At 41.6% G+C, this 16,581-nt stretch overlaps 1 protein-coding gene across 1 annotated transcript in view; it reads left to right on the top strand.

Annotated features, from left to right (window-relative positions):
• LUZP1 (leucine zipper protein 1) overlaps nt 1–16,581 on the top strand; it is a 98,545-nt gene that overhangs the window by 9,931 nt on the left and 72,033 nt on the right. The window lies entirely within an intron of this gene.

The raw sequence follows: 16,581 nt of genomic DNA, 5'->3' as shown, positions 1-16,581 counted from the left end.
CCCGCCCAGCTGCCCGGGCGGGGAAGGAGCCATGGCTTCCCGGAGCGCAGGAATGAAGTGCGGTTTCTGGGGCCGGTGGCCTCTGGCTGCGGAGCCTGCCTGCAGGGAAGCCGGCGTCCCGGAGCGGCCGCACTGGAGCTTCGGAGCCCCGTTTAGAGCTCTTGGAGGTGGCTGCGGTTTTTGTGCATAACCTTGGAGGAGCCTCTGCGATCCGAGAAAGACTATCTTGCTTTGGAGCATCTGTTTCTTCATCGCGTCAACCCCTTTCCTAACACTGCAGAGCTTGTTGTGGCTTGTTTCGGAAATGCCGAGGCCAGTGCTCACCCTTGCCGGTGGGAGAGGGGAAGAGAGTAGGCACCCCCAAAACCCCTGCAGTGTGATTTCCAGAAGGCCAGAGAGTGCCTGCAGCTCCGCCGTCGCACCTTCACTGACTTGAATGACCTTGGGGGAAGGATTGCGCTGCGGAGCCCCTGGTGCCTTATCTGGCGTTGGAGGAGAAGATACTCTCTGGACCTCCCTGCCTTTTGGGGATGTTTTGAGGGGTGGGGTTTGGTCAGGGTATTTCTTTTACAAACGGCTGCTGTTCTGGCCGAAGGAGCTGGACTGGTGTCAGAGCCGGGAGAATTCAAATCACCTACTAAGATCTGACTACCTCAAATTAGGGAGGGGTTTGGATTTTTAGGAGGACATTTCTTTTGGGAATCTGGACGGTGTGTTCCAGATTGCCTTCTGTCACTTTGCAACTTTGGTAGTATGCATGTGGATAAATTGAATTACCCCCATAGAAAATTCTTCTCTTGTCAGAAATAATTGTTTTGCTCAGAATTCCCCTGGGGGCAGATTAAGGTTTTGCTCAATTTACTCCTAGAAGAATTTACTTCTAGAAGAATTTTGCAGGTTTCTAAAATTAAATCACTTTTCTAAACATAGTAACTAAAGTTTGAAAAACTGGAAGTAGTGAGCTGGGAAGGGAATGGGTTGGAGGATGAAGAAGGCAGCAAACACTGGTTCTCTGTTGGCCAGTGATTAATGATACGGATTGTTAATTAGTCTTCCTTGATTATGAGGTGTTTTCTTAATCTTAAATAATTTAAGACCAAGAAAAGGAACTAATATTGTTTAGTTGCCTATTCTGTGCCCGGTAATTATGCTAGGTGGTATAGATCTTAGGCAGTCTTCCCAATAATTTTGTGAGGTGGTAGTTAGCATCTCTTTTTTTGTTTTGTTTTGAGATGGAGTCTCGCTCTGTCGCCTAGGCTGGAGTGTAGTGGCCGGATCTCAGCTCACTGCAAGCTCCGCTTCCCGAGTTTACACTATTCTCCTGCCTCAGCCTCCCGAGTAGCTGGGACTATAGGCTCTCCCCAACCCGCCCGGCTAGTTTTTTGTATTTTTTTAGTAGAGACGGGCTTTCACCGTGTTAGCCAGGATGGTCTCGATCTCCTGACCTCGTGATCCACCCGTCTTGGCCTCCCAAAGTACTGTTTTTTTTTTTTTTTTTTTTTTTGAGACGGAGTGCTGTCACCCAGGCTGTAGTGCAGTGGTGCGATCTCGGCTCACTCCAACCTCTGCCTCTCACGTTCAAGCTACTCTCCTGCCTCAGCCTCCCGAGTAGCTGGGAATACAGGTGCATGCCACCATGCCCGGTTAACTTTTGTGTTTTTAGTGGAGATGGGGTTTCACCATGTTGACCAGGCTGGTTTTGAACTCCTGACCTCAAGTGATCTGCCCGCTTCGGCCGCCCAAAGTGCTGGGATTACAAGCATGAGCCACTGCTCGCGGTCAGCATCCCTGTTTTATAGATGAACAAGCCAAAGGTCAGAAAGTAAAGTGACTGTCCCAAGTTCACACACACAACTAGTAAGAAATGGCGCTGGAATTCAAACCCAGGTCTGTTTCTCAGGTCTGTGGTTGTCTCTCCACTGTGCACACTGCCTTTGGAATCATGAGACCTAGTTTTTTGGCCTTTGACTCAGCCACTGGGTGACTGTGGGCCCTAGAATAAGTCAATTAGGTCTGTTCTCCAATAATATTGCCTTTTCTTTCAGCAGTGTTGTCAATATGCACTTGAAGTGTGCTTTTTTTTTTGGTAAAAAGACAGACATACAAGGCTGTAGTAGTGGTATGTACTATATGCCACTAGGTGCTTGCTTATTTCTTATGATGGAAGCATTTCTGTTAAAATGGAGAGTACCTAAGTGATCATATATTTCATTTATGTAATGGAAGTTGATGGATAGCTAATGGCCCTTCCAGTGTAAAGCGGCCATCATTAAGGTAACATTGTCAGAAACAGAACCATTTTTCATGTAATACAGCGTTCAGGGACAGTATCAACTTATGAGTAAAGCACACTACAGGTAGGACCCGGATAGTCCAGGCTGAAAGATGTGGTATAAACTTTGATGCATGTAATAGATGCACAGCAAATATTTGATGAATGAGTGAATGAATGTAATGAATGTATTCCTTTGTTTTTGGAGTGCGGTGGTGTGATAATGTCTCACTGCAACCTCAACTGCCTGGGCTTCAGTGATTTTCCCACCTTAGCCTTCTGAGAAGCTGGGACCACAGGTGCGTGCCACCATGCCTAGCTAACTTTTTTTTTTTTTAATTTATAGAGATGAGGTTTCCCTGTGTTTCCCAGGCTGGTCTCCTGGAACTCCTGGGTTCTGGGGATCCTCCAGTGTCAGCCTCCCAAAGTGTTGGAATTACAGGCATGAGCCAATATGCCCTGCCCTGAGTGCATTTTTTTTTTTTTTTTAAAAAAGCTTTATTGAGGTATAATTTACATACCATAAAATTCACCAGTTTTAAGTGTACAATTTGACGAGCTTTGACAAATGTATACAGTTGTATAATTACCACCACTGCGTTTATTTTTTTAAACTGTGTTGTCTTTTAGGAATTGCGTAGCAGATTTATCCCTGGAAATGTTGAGGTTTCTGTGCTCAGATTCAATACTGTGAGGTCAGAATCAATATTAGAGTGTTAATGTGCCAACTTGGGAGGAAATAGGAAAACCTTAGGTATTTAATGGTGAGGTAAATGGGAAGAATAAGAGGGAGAGACATTTATTGGATTAGGGGAAAGATAAATAAATTCAGGAGGAAGTAGATTTTAGTTACTTTTAAGACAGAGGATACATTTTGGGAAAAAGTTACCAAAAGATTTAAGGAGTTGAACTTTTTATTTTTTTTCTTTTGAAATGGTAGCTCCTGAAATATAAAACTTAACATCTTTGGCTGTACTTAAGAAGTGCTTAACAAATTATGGTTGTTCAAATAATACTTAAGGGTGGGGATGGTGTAAAGTGGTTGAAGGCCTTGCTCTTCCACCTATGACAGAATATCCTTAGTGTTGATGTCTAACTTGTTTTAAGTAATATTCCACAAAGGGAAGAATACATTAGGTAGCAATTGTGGCTTGTGGGGAAGATTGTTTCTTCCTTTGCATAATTTCTCAAGTCACTGAACTTCTCTCAGCATGCTTTAGCTCAAGTCTCTGTCTCTGTCTTAGAAAATGCCTGGAACCTCTGCTAATGAGCTTCTAGAAGAAGCCCCACTTCTACCTTCTCTTTATTTTTTGATTTTATCTTTATTCATTCTGTTTCTGTATGGTGACTGTTTTATAAACCCCTCTCTCACCCATGAATTAGTCTGAGAATGGAAACTTTTTTTTGCTCTGCCCGAAGCAAAGGAATTCTTGTTACATCCACCATTGGTCCTCCATATGCCATTAGGAAATGATAATTAAAATAACCCTTTAGATCTGCTCAAAGGGGTGACTATAATAATGTTCCTTCCTTGATCAGAGGACATGCTAATCTTTTCTGTATTGTTCCAGTTTTAGTATTTGTACTGCAGAAGTACTACTCTGTTCACCTTTGAGAAAATAATAACTCTATGAGGTGGTTATTATCCTTATTTTATAAATGAGGGAATTGAGCTCAGAGCAGTTAACTGCCAGAGCAAGTGAGGGGCAGACCATTGATTCAAGCTCAGGTGTGATTGATGCTCAGGTTTGGGATCTGTGTCATTACACTCTTTGTTGTATGGGAGTGGAGGGTCAAGGGAAGAGCTTGAAAATACCATATTAAAATATGAGCCGCAACATAACAAACATTGCTAACCTTTTTAGGCATTGCTGTTGTCATCTATGACTTTCTTAATTTCTGGAGATTCCTCCTTATGTTCTAAGGAATTTATAGTTAATCCTTTAGTATTGCACAACTTCCTGCCCAGACCCAGCATTTCTTTTTTTTTTTTCTCTTTTTTTTTTTTTTAAGAGACAGACTCTCACTGTTTCTCCTGATCTGGAGTATAGCGGCAGTCGTAGCTCACTGCAGCCTTGAACTCCTGGGCTTAGGCAGTTCTCCTTCCTCAGCTTCCTGATGAGCTGGGACTACAAGTGTGCACCACCATGCCCAGCTAATTAAGAAACTTTTTTTTTTTTTTTGGTAGGGACACGGTTTCACTTTGTTTCCAGGCTGGTCTTGAACTCCTGGGCTCAAGCGATCCTCCCACCTTGGCCTCCCAGAGTTTTGGGATTACAAGCATGAGTGATACCTGGCCCCAACATTTATTCTTTTTTTTTTTTTTTTTTTTTTTGAGACAGTCTTACCCTGTCACTCAGGCTGGAGTGCAGTGGTGCGATCTCAGCTCACTGCAACTTCTGCCTCCTGGGTTCAAACGATTCTCCTGCCTCAACCTCCCGAGTAGCTGGGATTACAGGTGCCCACCACCACACCCAGCTGATTATTGTATTTTTAGTAGAGACAGGGTTTTACCATGTTGGCCAGGCTGATCTCGAACTCCTGACCTCGTGATCCACCTGCCTTGGCCTCCAAAAGTGCTGGGATTACAGGTGTGAGCCACCACACCTGGCCTTATTTTTTATAAACATGGTACTTTGTATCACTGGCTATTTGAATTACCCCTCTGAAAGCTTCTACCAGGGTAATCTTTCATTCAAGACCTGCCGTATTTGCACGTGCCCCTTTGTACCTGTTTTTTTATTTTTACAAAAAAAATTAAAAATATGGAATGCTTTGTGAATTAGCATGTCATCCTTGTGTAGGGCACATACTAATCTTCCCAGTACCATTCCAATTTTACTATTTGTGTTGCGAAAGTGAGCACTCTATTCCTGTTTTTATCTGGACAAAATAATATTTTAAAAATGTATATTATGGGCTGGGTGCAGTGGCTCACGCCTGTAATCCCAGCACTTTGGGAGGCTGAGGCGGGTGAATCACGAGGTCAGGAGATCAAGACCATCCTGGCTAACATGGTGAAACCCCGTCTCTACTAAAAATACAAAAAATTAGCCAGGCATGGTGGCAGGCGCCTGTAGTCTCAGCGGGAGGCTGAGGCAGGAGAATGGCGTGAACATGGCAGGTGGAGCTTGCAGTGAGCAGAGATCGTGCCACTGTACTCCATAATTGCACTCCAGCCTGGGCGACTGAGAGTGAGACTCCGTCTCAAAAAAAAAAAAGTATATTACATTATTAGAAACTTTATTATTGAAGTATATAATAACATATACAGAAAAATGCACGTAAAAGTGGAATTTGATGTTTTTTTTCCCCTGCAAACTGAATATACCCATGTAAGCAGCAACTAGATCTAGATCAAGAAACAGCGTTACTAGTACCTAGAAGCCCCTATCCAGTTCCCTTTCAGTTCCTGTCTCCCCTCTACTTCCCAGGGTAATCACCGTCCTGACTTCTGACAGCATAGATTATTTTGCTTTTTTTTTGTACTTTTGTAAAGATTGAATCATATTGTATGTATTCTTTGTGGTCTGGCTCCTTTTATTTAAAACTAACGTGAGTGTGCAAAAATTTTTAGTGGTTTTCTTTTAGATTTGGAATAAAATTCAAATTTCAGCTCTTTTTTTTTTTTTTTTTGAGACAGTCTTGCTCTGTCGCCCGGGTTGGAGTGCAGTGCAGTGGCGTGATTTCGGCTCACTGCAGCCTCTACCTCCTGGGTTCAAGCAGTTCTCTGCGTCAGCCTCCCAAGTAGCTGGGATTACAGGCTCCTGTCACCACACTAAAAAGACAATTTTTGTCTTTTTAGTAGAGACGGAGTTTCACCATATGACGTTGGCCAGGCTGGTCATGAACTCCTGACCTCTTGATCCACTCACCTCGGCCTCCCAAAGTGCTGGGATTACAGGCGTGAGCCACCGCACCTGGCCATTTCAGCTCTTTATTTTGACCTATGATGTCCTGTATAGCCTGGCTCCTGCCTACTTTTCGGGTAGACAGTTGCCATCTTATGCCAGTCTCATTGCCTGTTATGCTTCTGTTACGCTAACTTCTTATTTTTATTCTTATTTATTTAATTTTTAGAGATGGAGTCTCACCATTGCTCAGGCTGGTCTCAAACTCCTGGCCTCAAGCTGTCCTTTGGCCTCCAGAGTAGCTGAGATTACAGGCGTAAGCCACTGGCCTTATTTTTAAACTCAATGAGCTGTTTTCTAAAGGGCCTTTGTATGCATGGCTCTGTCTTCCTTGAACACTTCTTTCCCCTGCTCTTTGCATGGCTGCCTTCATGCCTGAGCTTATGTATAAATATCAGGGGTACTTTTCCTCATCATCGCGTCTTGCTAGTCCTTTCCCATTATTCCACATTACTGGCTTCTGTTGCCTCCTTTCATAGCACCTATTGCAATTTATGATTATATATCTGTGTGCATGATTGTTATGTCTTCCCTGCTAGATTCCATGAAAGCAGAGAACTCATCTGTTTTGTTCTCCAGTGTATATCTAGTGCGTAACACAATGACTGACGTAGAATAGGTATTTAATAAATATTTAATGGCCATATTCCCAATTCAGCACCTTTGTTCCCGTTATCTTTTGTCCTTTTCTCTTACGCTGTTTAACTATTTAAATCTTTTTCACCCCTCAAGACTCAGGTCAGTTCTCCCTCTTTGAAGTCTGTCATGGCTTTACAACAGTTAATCTCTCTTCTCTAAAATTTTATAGCGTCTATTGCCAATACCACCTCATGTTCATGGAAAATCACACTATCACATATCTTATTTTACCTAGTTGTATCAAAGGTTTCTTATTTTCTCAAAAGTCTTGTAGCTTGTAATGCCGGTACCCCTCATGTTTTTTGTTAACTTGACCAGTTTCTATTAATATCTTAATTACCTAATTTGACTGGAAGCTTCTCGATTAGAAGCTATTTGTTTTAGCTAATGCCCTTCTCAGTTGTTTTCACTGGCACATAGTAGGTCCTTAGTAGAGTTTTTGATGACCAATGATATTTATGTATAGGTAGCAATTTTAATTTATTAAGCTTATTAACATGGATTCTTTTTATTAGAATCCTGCTTAGTGTTTTCTCTAATCTAAAGGCCGGGAGTGCACCAACTGCTTCAGGCGATATAGAGAATATTAGGGTGTGAAAGTACAGGAGTCCAGTCCTAATGCCACAAAGCAGATACTCCTTTGGAACTTGCCACTGGCGTAGAATTAACTATGCAGAATTCCTTAAAAATGCTTCATCAGTGCTTGTTTAATGTTCTCAGATTGGAGTTACTAACAGAAACAAGACGCTAGGTAGTACTTTATTTGAATTTTCTGTTGACTAACATTTTATTTTGATGTCAACAGTGAAAATCTTGAGCCAATTAAATCTGCTTAAAGCTGCTTTGTCTGATCTGTGGGTTAGCTCTCTCAGTAGTTATTCTTCCTCTTGTGTTAAAAGCAGAAATGCAAATTTAATTAGTAGCAACTGAATTGATTTAACTCAGTACGTATTTCAAATTAAGTGGTAAATGTAAATTATTTTTTAGGAGGTACCTACTGTGTATTTTAAATCAGTGATTATTTTGGCTTTTCTGATGAAACTGTGTCAGAAGATTATAGGGTAATGTAATAACTGGTTTGTTTTTGTTTTTTGAGACGGAATTTCACTCTTAACGCCCATGCTGGAGTGCAGTGGCGTGATCTTGGCTCACTGCAACCTCCACCTTTTGGGTTCAAGCGATTCTTCTGCCTCAGCCTCCCGAGTAGCTGGAACTACAGGCGCATGCCAGCATGCCTGGCTAATTTTTGTATTTTTAGTAGAGACGGGGTTTCATCATGTTAGCCAGACTGGTCTCGAACTCCTGACCTCAAGTAATCCTCCCTCCTCAGCCTCCCAAAGTGTTGGGATTACAGGCATGAGCTACCATGCCTGGCATGGTATTGATATTGTTAGCCATTGGCTATGTGACAGACACTATCCTAAGCATTTTTCATACATTGGTTTATTTATTCATTCACTCAACAAATATTTATTGAGTACCTATCATGTTTCAAGCACATAATCTCATGTATTCTTCACCACACCCGTGAAGTAAGTATATGGTTTATTACAGATGAGAAACTGGTACACACAGAAGCTAGATAGCCAGTGTCACAAGCTGTTGAGGGTCAGATTGAGATTTTTTTAAAGAATGCCAGTTACTGACATCTTTGGCATGAATTACTTCTATGCTAGAGTTTTATCTTTGATAGGGGAACAGTAATCAAATTTTGAAGTCTGTGGTAAACTGTAGTCAATGATTAGAACAGAATGTGATAAGCTAAACTGAGATTACTCCTTCTCTTACCCCCAACCCATCTCTCTTTTTTTTTTTTTTGAGATGGAGTCTTTCTCTGTCATCTCAGCTGACTGCAACCTCTATCTCCCGAGTTTAAGGGCTTCTCCAGCCTCAGCCCCCTGAATAGCTGGGATTATAGGTGCCTGCCACCACACCTGGTGAATTTTTGTATTTTTAGTAGAGACGGTGTTTCATTCACCATGTTGGCCAGGCTAGTCTTGAACTCCTGACCTCAAGTAATCTGCCCACCTCGGCCTCCCAAAGTGCTGGGATTACAGGCATGAGCCACCACGCCTGGTCCCTAACCCATCTTTTTTTTTTTTGAGACAGAGTCTTGCTCTTCTCACCCAGACCGGAGTGCAGTGGCGCAATCTTGTCTCACTTCAACCTCCATCTCCCAGGTTCAAGCGATCTTCCTGCCTCAGCCTCTCAAGTGACTGGGATTACAGGTGCCTGGTACCATGCTGGCTAATTTTTGTATTTTTAGTAGGCAGGGTTTTGCCATGTTGGCCAGGCTGGTCTCGAACTCCTGACCTTGTGATCTGCCTGCCTCAGCCTCCCAAAGTGCTGAGATTACAGGCGTGAGCCACTGCGCCTGGCCTAGCCCATCTTTTACAAGAAAAATTTCACAAACAGCAAACAATATGGAAAATTCTTATTTTGGAAAATCCCAGTTTATTCAAACCAAGGTGAACCAAGTATAAAAAGATGAATGGATGTAATTAACCATATTAAATACTTGCCTTCAGGGGCACTCTGTAAGCAAATATAAGTTTAAATGTTTAAATTAGACAATTTCAGTTGTGTTTCATTACTTTTCGCCATCATTTTACCGCTTTTACACAGATCTCGTATGATATTTCACATTTCCAATTTTGTTACTGTGTAGTTTCATAGTCATTTCTGGGGCAACTGTAAGGTATTATGACTGCCTTTTTTTTAAAAGAAAAGACAGGTTCTCATTCTATTGCCCAGGTTGGAGTGTGGCAACTCAATAATAGCTCACTACAACTTTGAACTCCTGGGCTCAAGCGATCCGCCTGCCTCAGCCTCCTGAGTAGCTAGGGCTACTAGTGCATGCTACTGTGCCTGGCTAATTAAAATTTTTTTTTTTTTTAGGGGCAAGTTTTTTTTTTTTTTTTTTTTTTATAAGATGGAGTCTCACTCTGTTGCTCATGCTGGAGTGCAGTGGTGCAATCTCGGCTCACTGCAACCTCTGCCTCTTGGGTTCAGTCAGTTGTCCTGCCTCAGCCTCCTGAGTATCTGGGATTACAGGCACCCACCACTACTCTGGGCTAGTTTTTGTATTTTTAGTAGAGACGAGGTTTCACTGTGTTGTCCAGGCTGTTCTTGAACTCCTGACCTCAGGTGATCTGCCTGCCTTGGCTTCCCAAAGTGCTGGGATTATAGGCATGAGCCACCGTGCCTGGCGAGACAAGTCTTGACATGTTACCCAGGCTGATCTTGAACTCCTGGCCTCAAACGATCCTTCTGCCTCGGCCTCCCAAAGTGCTGGGATTATAGGTGGGCACCACTGCACCTGGCCTAGGACTGCGTTTTAAAAACAAACATTAGAACTTTCCAAATGGGAAGTTATTATTATTATTTTTTTATTGAGACAGGGTCTCACTCTGTTACCCAGGCTGGACTCCAGTGGCATGATCACAGCTCACTGCAGCCTTGAACTCCCAGGCTCTAGCAGTCCTCTCACTTTAGCCTCCCTAGTAGGTAGGACTATAGGTATGCCGTACCACATCTACTAATTCTTGTATCTTTTGTTAGAAATAGGATTTTGGCATGTTGCCAGGCTGATCTGCAACTCCTGGGCTCAAGTGATCCTCACCTTGGCCTTCCAAAGTGTTGGGATTACAGGTGTGAGCCACTGCTCCCTGTCTTGGAAAGTTATGTATTTATTTTAGTAACATTTCCAAATTCTGAAATATTTGGTGTATTTCTTTTGAATTTGTCTTTAGAGCATATTGCGCGTTCTTAATTCTGGTAAGTCTTCATTTTGCAGGTGCTTGTATTTAACTTTTGGAGATAGGAAAGTCTGGTGAATGAAGTGAGTGGTCAGCATTGTTTTTGGTCACAAATGAAATGTAATTCTAAAAGGTGGAGACTAGGATTTTGTGTGGGTGTGAGGTTTGTCTTTGAGAATTCTGTTAATGGCACATCAAAAAAGTTTTGAGTCTTGGCCACGATTGGAAGATGCACCCAGTCATCCTAATCCTTGGAAGATCTTACCTCCCAAGATGGCGCCACTGAATAACAGCACTTGTTTTCAGTGCTGAAACCTCTATAAAACAAATCATGGTATGACTATAACCCGTATTACAATTAAATTGGAATTCTCTTAATGAAAACATTAGCTTGTATTAATGTCACTGTGATTTTATTTATAACCTTAATAAATTAATATTGTTAAATTTTGTGTAAGAAAGGAACATTTTTAGTCTGCTGACAGGCAAATCTGTGTAGGAACAGTTTTGAACTTACGTATAATTAAAGGGAGAAATGTATTTTCCTGGCCCACTTTCCAACACTTTATTTTTTATTTTTATTTTTGAGACAGTGTTGCTCTGTTGTCCAGGCTGGAGTGCAGTGGCATGATCTTGGCTCACAGCAACCTCTGCCTCCTGGGTTCAAGCGATTCTCCTGCCTCAGCCTCCCTTGTAGCTGGGATTACAGGCTCATGCCACCATGCCAGGCTAATTTTTGTAGTTTTAGTAGAGACAGGGTTTCACCACGTTGGCCAGGCTGGTCTGGAACTCTGACCTCAAGTGATTCGCCTGCCTTGGCTCCCAGAGTGCTGGGATTACAGATGTGAGCTACCGTGCCTGGCCAACTTTATTTGCATAGGCTTTCTACAGATGCTGAAGAACTCAAATAGAAAAATGGTATCATTTACCTTGGTCTGACAGCATTTTTCTGTTTCTGAACATAAATCTCTGTTTTTATCTAGTTTCATGTTAACTGGTAATGTTAAATGTTGAGATAAATAAAGTTAATTTTTGGTTAAGTCCTGAAACAGCTATATAAAAAATGTGCTGATTTCCTGGTTATCTGGGGGTATTTATCTGATTTAGGCCATTTTAGTGATTCACCAGTGAATGAGCAGCTCATTTAAGTTTTTTTTTTTTTTTAAGATGGAGTTTCACTCTTGTTGCCCAGGCTGGAGTGCAGTGGCGTGATCTTGGCTCACTGCAACCTCTTCCTCTCGGGTTCAAGTGATTTTCTCATCTCAGCCTTCCAAGTAGCTGGGATTACAGGCACCCGCCACCACGCCTGACCCATTTAAGTTTATAATTGAGATTTTTCGAAGAATTCTTAGTTATTGAGGACTAATGATGACACCAGTTTCTGACTTCTGTGTGACAGCTATGGTTCTTAAGTACTTTATATGTGTTTATTTAATCTCCTTTCAGCAAGTCTTTAGGGTACATATTAGTACTATTATTATCCCCATTTTGCAGAGAAAGAAACTGAGTCCCTAAGATGTGAGATCGGTTTGCCCCAAGGTCAGTGCCAAGCTAGGATTTGACCTTGAGTTTACTCTTGAACATTACATTATTTTAACACATAATGATTTTATGAACTGTGTGCGCTGCCCTCTAAGTAAATGATATCAACATTGTCTTATGTTTCCTGGGATCGAAAGAATGCCATTTTTAGATCTTGATGGACTTAAAGATTCATTAAATGGAAGAGTTTACAGAAGTATATAGAAGCGAGTTAAATATAGAAGATTCTTATGGAGATATTTACAAAATGTAGTTAGGGTGTGGAAGCAAAGTAATGGGCCCTGGTAGGTTTAAATCAGTAATAACAGTTTTTATGCTTCTTGCCACATCTGTAATGGAGTGTAATATGATGTATTCTTAGTGTAATTTGATGAAATTAGACATTTTACAACATATGCGAAAATAATTTCTGTAGGAACTTGAGGACTTATGATTATGTTAAGAGTTTTGTTTGAGACTAGATCCTAGGGCAATTTTAAAGTGACTACCAGAATCTTAAAGAAATGTGATGGAAAAATAGATGGGAGGACAGTTAATGGAGCAGGGAGAAATAATACGGAAATAATAAGGTAACTTAGAGAGAGAGAAAAGGAAAATAAAGAAAGAAAAAGAAGACAGGGTCTCGCTCTGTCCCCTAGGCTGGAATGCAGTATGTGATCATGACTCACTGCAGCCTTGATCTCCCAGCCTCAAGCAGTCCTTCCATCTCAGCCTCCCCAAGTAGCTGGGATTACAGGCGCAAGCCGCTATGCCTGGTAATTAAAAAAAAAATTTTTTTTTGTAGAGATGGGGGTCTGGCTATGTTGCCCAGGCCGGTGTTGAACTCCTGGCCTCAAGTGATCCTCCCACCATGGCCTCCCAAAGTTCTGTGAGTTTTGACAGATGTATACTGTCCAACCACCACCACAATCAAGATTTCGCACAGTTTCATCACCTCCTCGAAGTCCCTTCTGCTCTTTTGTAGTCTACTCCAATTCTTACCCTCAGGCAAGAATTGGAGTAGTTGTTTTCTATTCCTATCATTTTGCCTTTTCCAGAATGTTCTGTAAGTGATAGTCTGTAGTCTGTAGCCTTTTAGTCTGGCTTATTTCACTTCTCATATTTTTGAGGTTCATCCGCATTATTGCATGTATCAGTAGCTCGTTACATTGCTGAGTAGTATTCCATTGTATAGAGTTTGTTTATTGGCCAATTGAGGAGCGTTTGGGTTGTGTGTGATAGAGTCTCACTCTGTTGCTCCGGCTGGGGCTGCAGCCTCGACCTCCCAGACTCAAATGATTCTCCCACCTCAGCCTCCTGAGTAGCTGGGATGACTACAGGTGTGCGCCACCATTCGTGGGTAATTTTTTTGATTTCTAGTAGAGTCGAGGTCTCACTCTGTCACTTAGGTTGGTCTCGAACTCCCAAAGTGCCCGTGACTGACTGAGACCCTGTCTTAAAACAAAAACAAACAGGTAAGAGAAAGGGCATCATCTCAGATTAAAGGGGTTTTTCATGTTAAATAATTTAGCCTTATGAAAAATTTACTGTTCTTGGGTGAAAATACCGTTGACTGAAATGACTGCCCTAGGAAGTCTGTTGTTATGCTAATAGTGTATGTTGAAATGACAGGTTACAGTTTACTGAGATTAGTTTAGGCTGAAGTGGTCTGTGAGGGCTTCATGCAGGCAGTTAGACTAGAGTTTTTCAATGGTGGATGGATAGTGCTTGAAGAGGCGGAAAGGAAAGAGAAAGTTTTGTTTTACTTTTTAAATTTTTTTCTTTTGTATTTGAGAAAATTAAGGATGAGGAGATGGTTTTCTAGGCAAGAGCAAATTAAGGGCAAAGATAGAGATTAGAATAAACATATTATTGATGGGAACTGCAAATACTTGTCTGATCTAGTAATAGAGTTTAGATTATGGACTAGGAAGGAGATAAGATTAGTGAAGTAATGCTTATTGAGATTATGAACAGTCTTAACAGTCATACCGAGGAATTTGGACCTAATCTTGCTAACATGTGGGAATCATCGAAGGTTTAAAAGTTGAGCAGTGACTTGATGAACTTGGAATTATGACATTAATCAAGAAGTGTTATATAGATTATCCGAAAGGAAGCCAGTTAAGGATTTTTTTTTTTTTTAAGAAATAAAATTGTGAACACTATACAGGCATGAATTTAGCAAGTGGAATGGGAAGAAAAAGGAATATATTGGAGAGATTTTGGAGAAGGAAGAGATGGGACTTAATAACGCAGAGAAAGAAGAAAAGAAAGTGAAGATAGCTCTTAAGCTTATGAAATTGGTAGAATTGGCCAGGCACGGTGGCCCACGCTTGTAATCCTAGCACTTTGGGAGGTCGAGGCTGGTGGATCACCTGAGGCTAGGAGTTCAAGACCAGGCTGGCCAACATGGCAAAACCCTGTCTCTACTAAAAATACAAAAAATTAGCCAGGCATGGTGGTGGGCGCCTGTAATCCCAGCTACTCGGGAGGCTAAAGCAGACGATTCGCTTGAACCCGGGGGGCAGAGGTTGCTGTGATCCGAGATTGCGTCACTCCACTCCAGCCTGGGCAGGAGCGAAACTCCGTCTCAAAAAAATAAAGAAATGGTAGAATTGAGGAACATTTGTGATATTAGTTAACTGAATTTGGGAAAGGGGGCAGGACATAGCCTCTCTCTTCTGCCCTCAAATTCTCTGCAGACTGCATTATATCCATATGCTTTTTCAATTCCATTTATTTGCGAGATGTTGAGATTCTCTAAAATTGCCCCAGGATTAAGCTGGAAGTTAAAAGGTTAGTTTATTTTGGAAGTACTCATTTGGAAAAAAATACAGTATGTTTCAAACCATGAAACATTGTATAAGTTCCTAGTTATGAAAATCATACCCTAATAAATACTGTCATCTTTAGTTAGGTTAACTGTTAGGTAGAGAGGACTTTTTGGAAAACATTAGTTATTTTATGATTTGTTTAACATAATTTGCCCTGTGTGTATTAACAACAGTAACCAATAAATTGTGGTTCAGCTTGGATGGTTTAGTTTATAATGACATTAGTTAAAATAGTCTTCCATTTCTTTCATTGCAACATGTGGAGTATATTATCCACCATTTCTTTTTTTTTCTTTTTGGGAGACTGAGTCTTGTTCTTTTGCCCAGGTTGGAGTGCAGTGGTGCGATCTCGGCTCACTACAACCTCTGCCTCCCGGGTTCAAGCGATTCTCCTGCCTCAGCCTCCTGAGCAGCCGGAACTACAGGTGTGTGCCACCATGCCCAGCTAATTTTTGTATTTTTATTAGAGACGGAGTTTCACCATATTGGCCAGGCTGGTCTTGAACTCCTGACCTTGTGATCCACCCGCCTCAGCCTCCGAAGTGCAGGGATTACAGGTGTGAGACAGTGCACCTGGCCATTATCTACCATTTCTTAAGCATTTTCTTAAGCATCTACTATATAGTAGGTACTTGACTTACACTTTAATCTTTACATCTGCCTCATGAAATAGGTACTACTATTCCTACTTTACAGATGAGGAAATGGAAGCTCCTAGAGGTTTAAGAAATATTCCTGGGGGAACCGGGAGAGTTAGAATTCTAGATTAGTGACTTCAAAGTCTATGTTCTTTCTACTCCTCTATCCTTGGATTACGTATCATAAGAATAGGAATAAAGAGTGGGTCAGTTGAGCTAATTGATTAGATAGTAATTTGAGTCAGTGAAGTGCTACCCAAATATTAACTGGTGTTATCTAACCTTTTCCATCCTGAGTGTGCAAAGGGACCTTAAAGACCCAGTTATGGCTGGGTGCGGTGGCTCATGTCTGTAATCCCAGCACTTTGGGAGGCTCAGGTGGACAGATCACGTGAGATCAGGAGTTCAAGACCAGCCTGGCCAACATGGTGGAACCCCATCTCTACAAAAATACCAGGCATGATGGCGGGTGCCTGTAATCCCAGCTACTCAGGAGGCTGCGGTGGGAGAATCGCTTGAACCTGGGAGGCAGGGGATTGCAGTGAGCAGAGATTGCACCATTGCACTCCAGCCTGGGCGACAGAGTGAGACTCTGTCTGAACAAACAAACAAAAAAACCGAGTTCTAAATCATAAATAAATAAAAATAGAAGACCCAGTTCTAGTCATGTGGCATTCATTTATCTTTTGGGGGATGTCCCTCCTATGCCTTTGTAGAACGCAACAAATCTTTATTAAAAACAACTGTCTAATTCAAAAAACAAGCACAAACAAACTATTGACATAGTTCAGCAAATTGCTAGTCTTGGCAAATGAAATTAAAGGATGTTTCAGGTCCTGCTTCTGGGAAAGTGGGTTTTGGAGATGATTCCACTTGAAAATTAGGGCTAGTGCTGAAGACTTGTTGTGTATGGTATCCAGCAGTTTTTTGGTATGTTTGTCTTCATTCCCCTCATCCTCTGCAGCCATGAAGTTCTTTAGATTACTCTTCTTCATCTTCACTGTT

The sequence above is a fragment of the Mandrillus leucophaeus genome, unplaced genomic scaffold (assembly GCF_000951045.1).
Source record: "Mandrillus leucophaeus isolate KB7577 unplaced genomic scaffold, Mleu.le_1.0 Scaffold765, whole genome shotgun sequence".
In the NCBI taxonomy this organism is placed as follows: domain Eukaryota; kingdom Metazoa; phylum Chordata; class Mammalia; order Primates; family Cercopithecidae; genus Mandrillus; species Mandrillus leucophaeus.
Note: the sequence above shows the minus strand (reverse complement) of the source record. Positions and strands in the feature narration are given on the sequence as shown.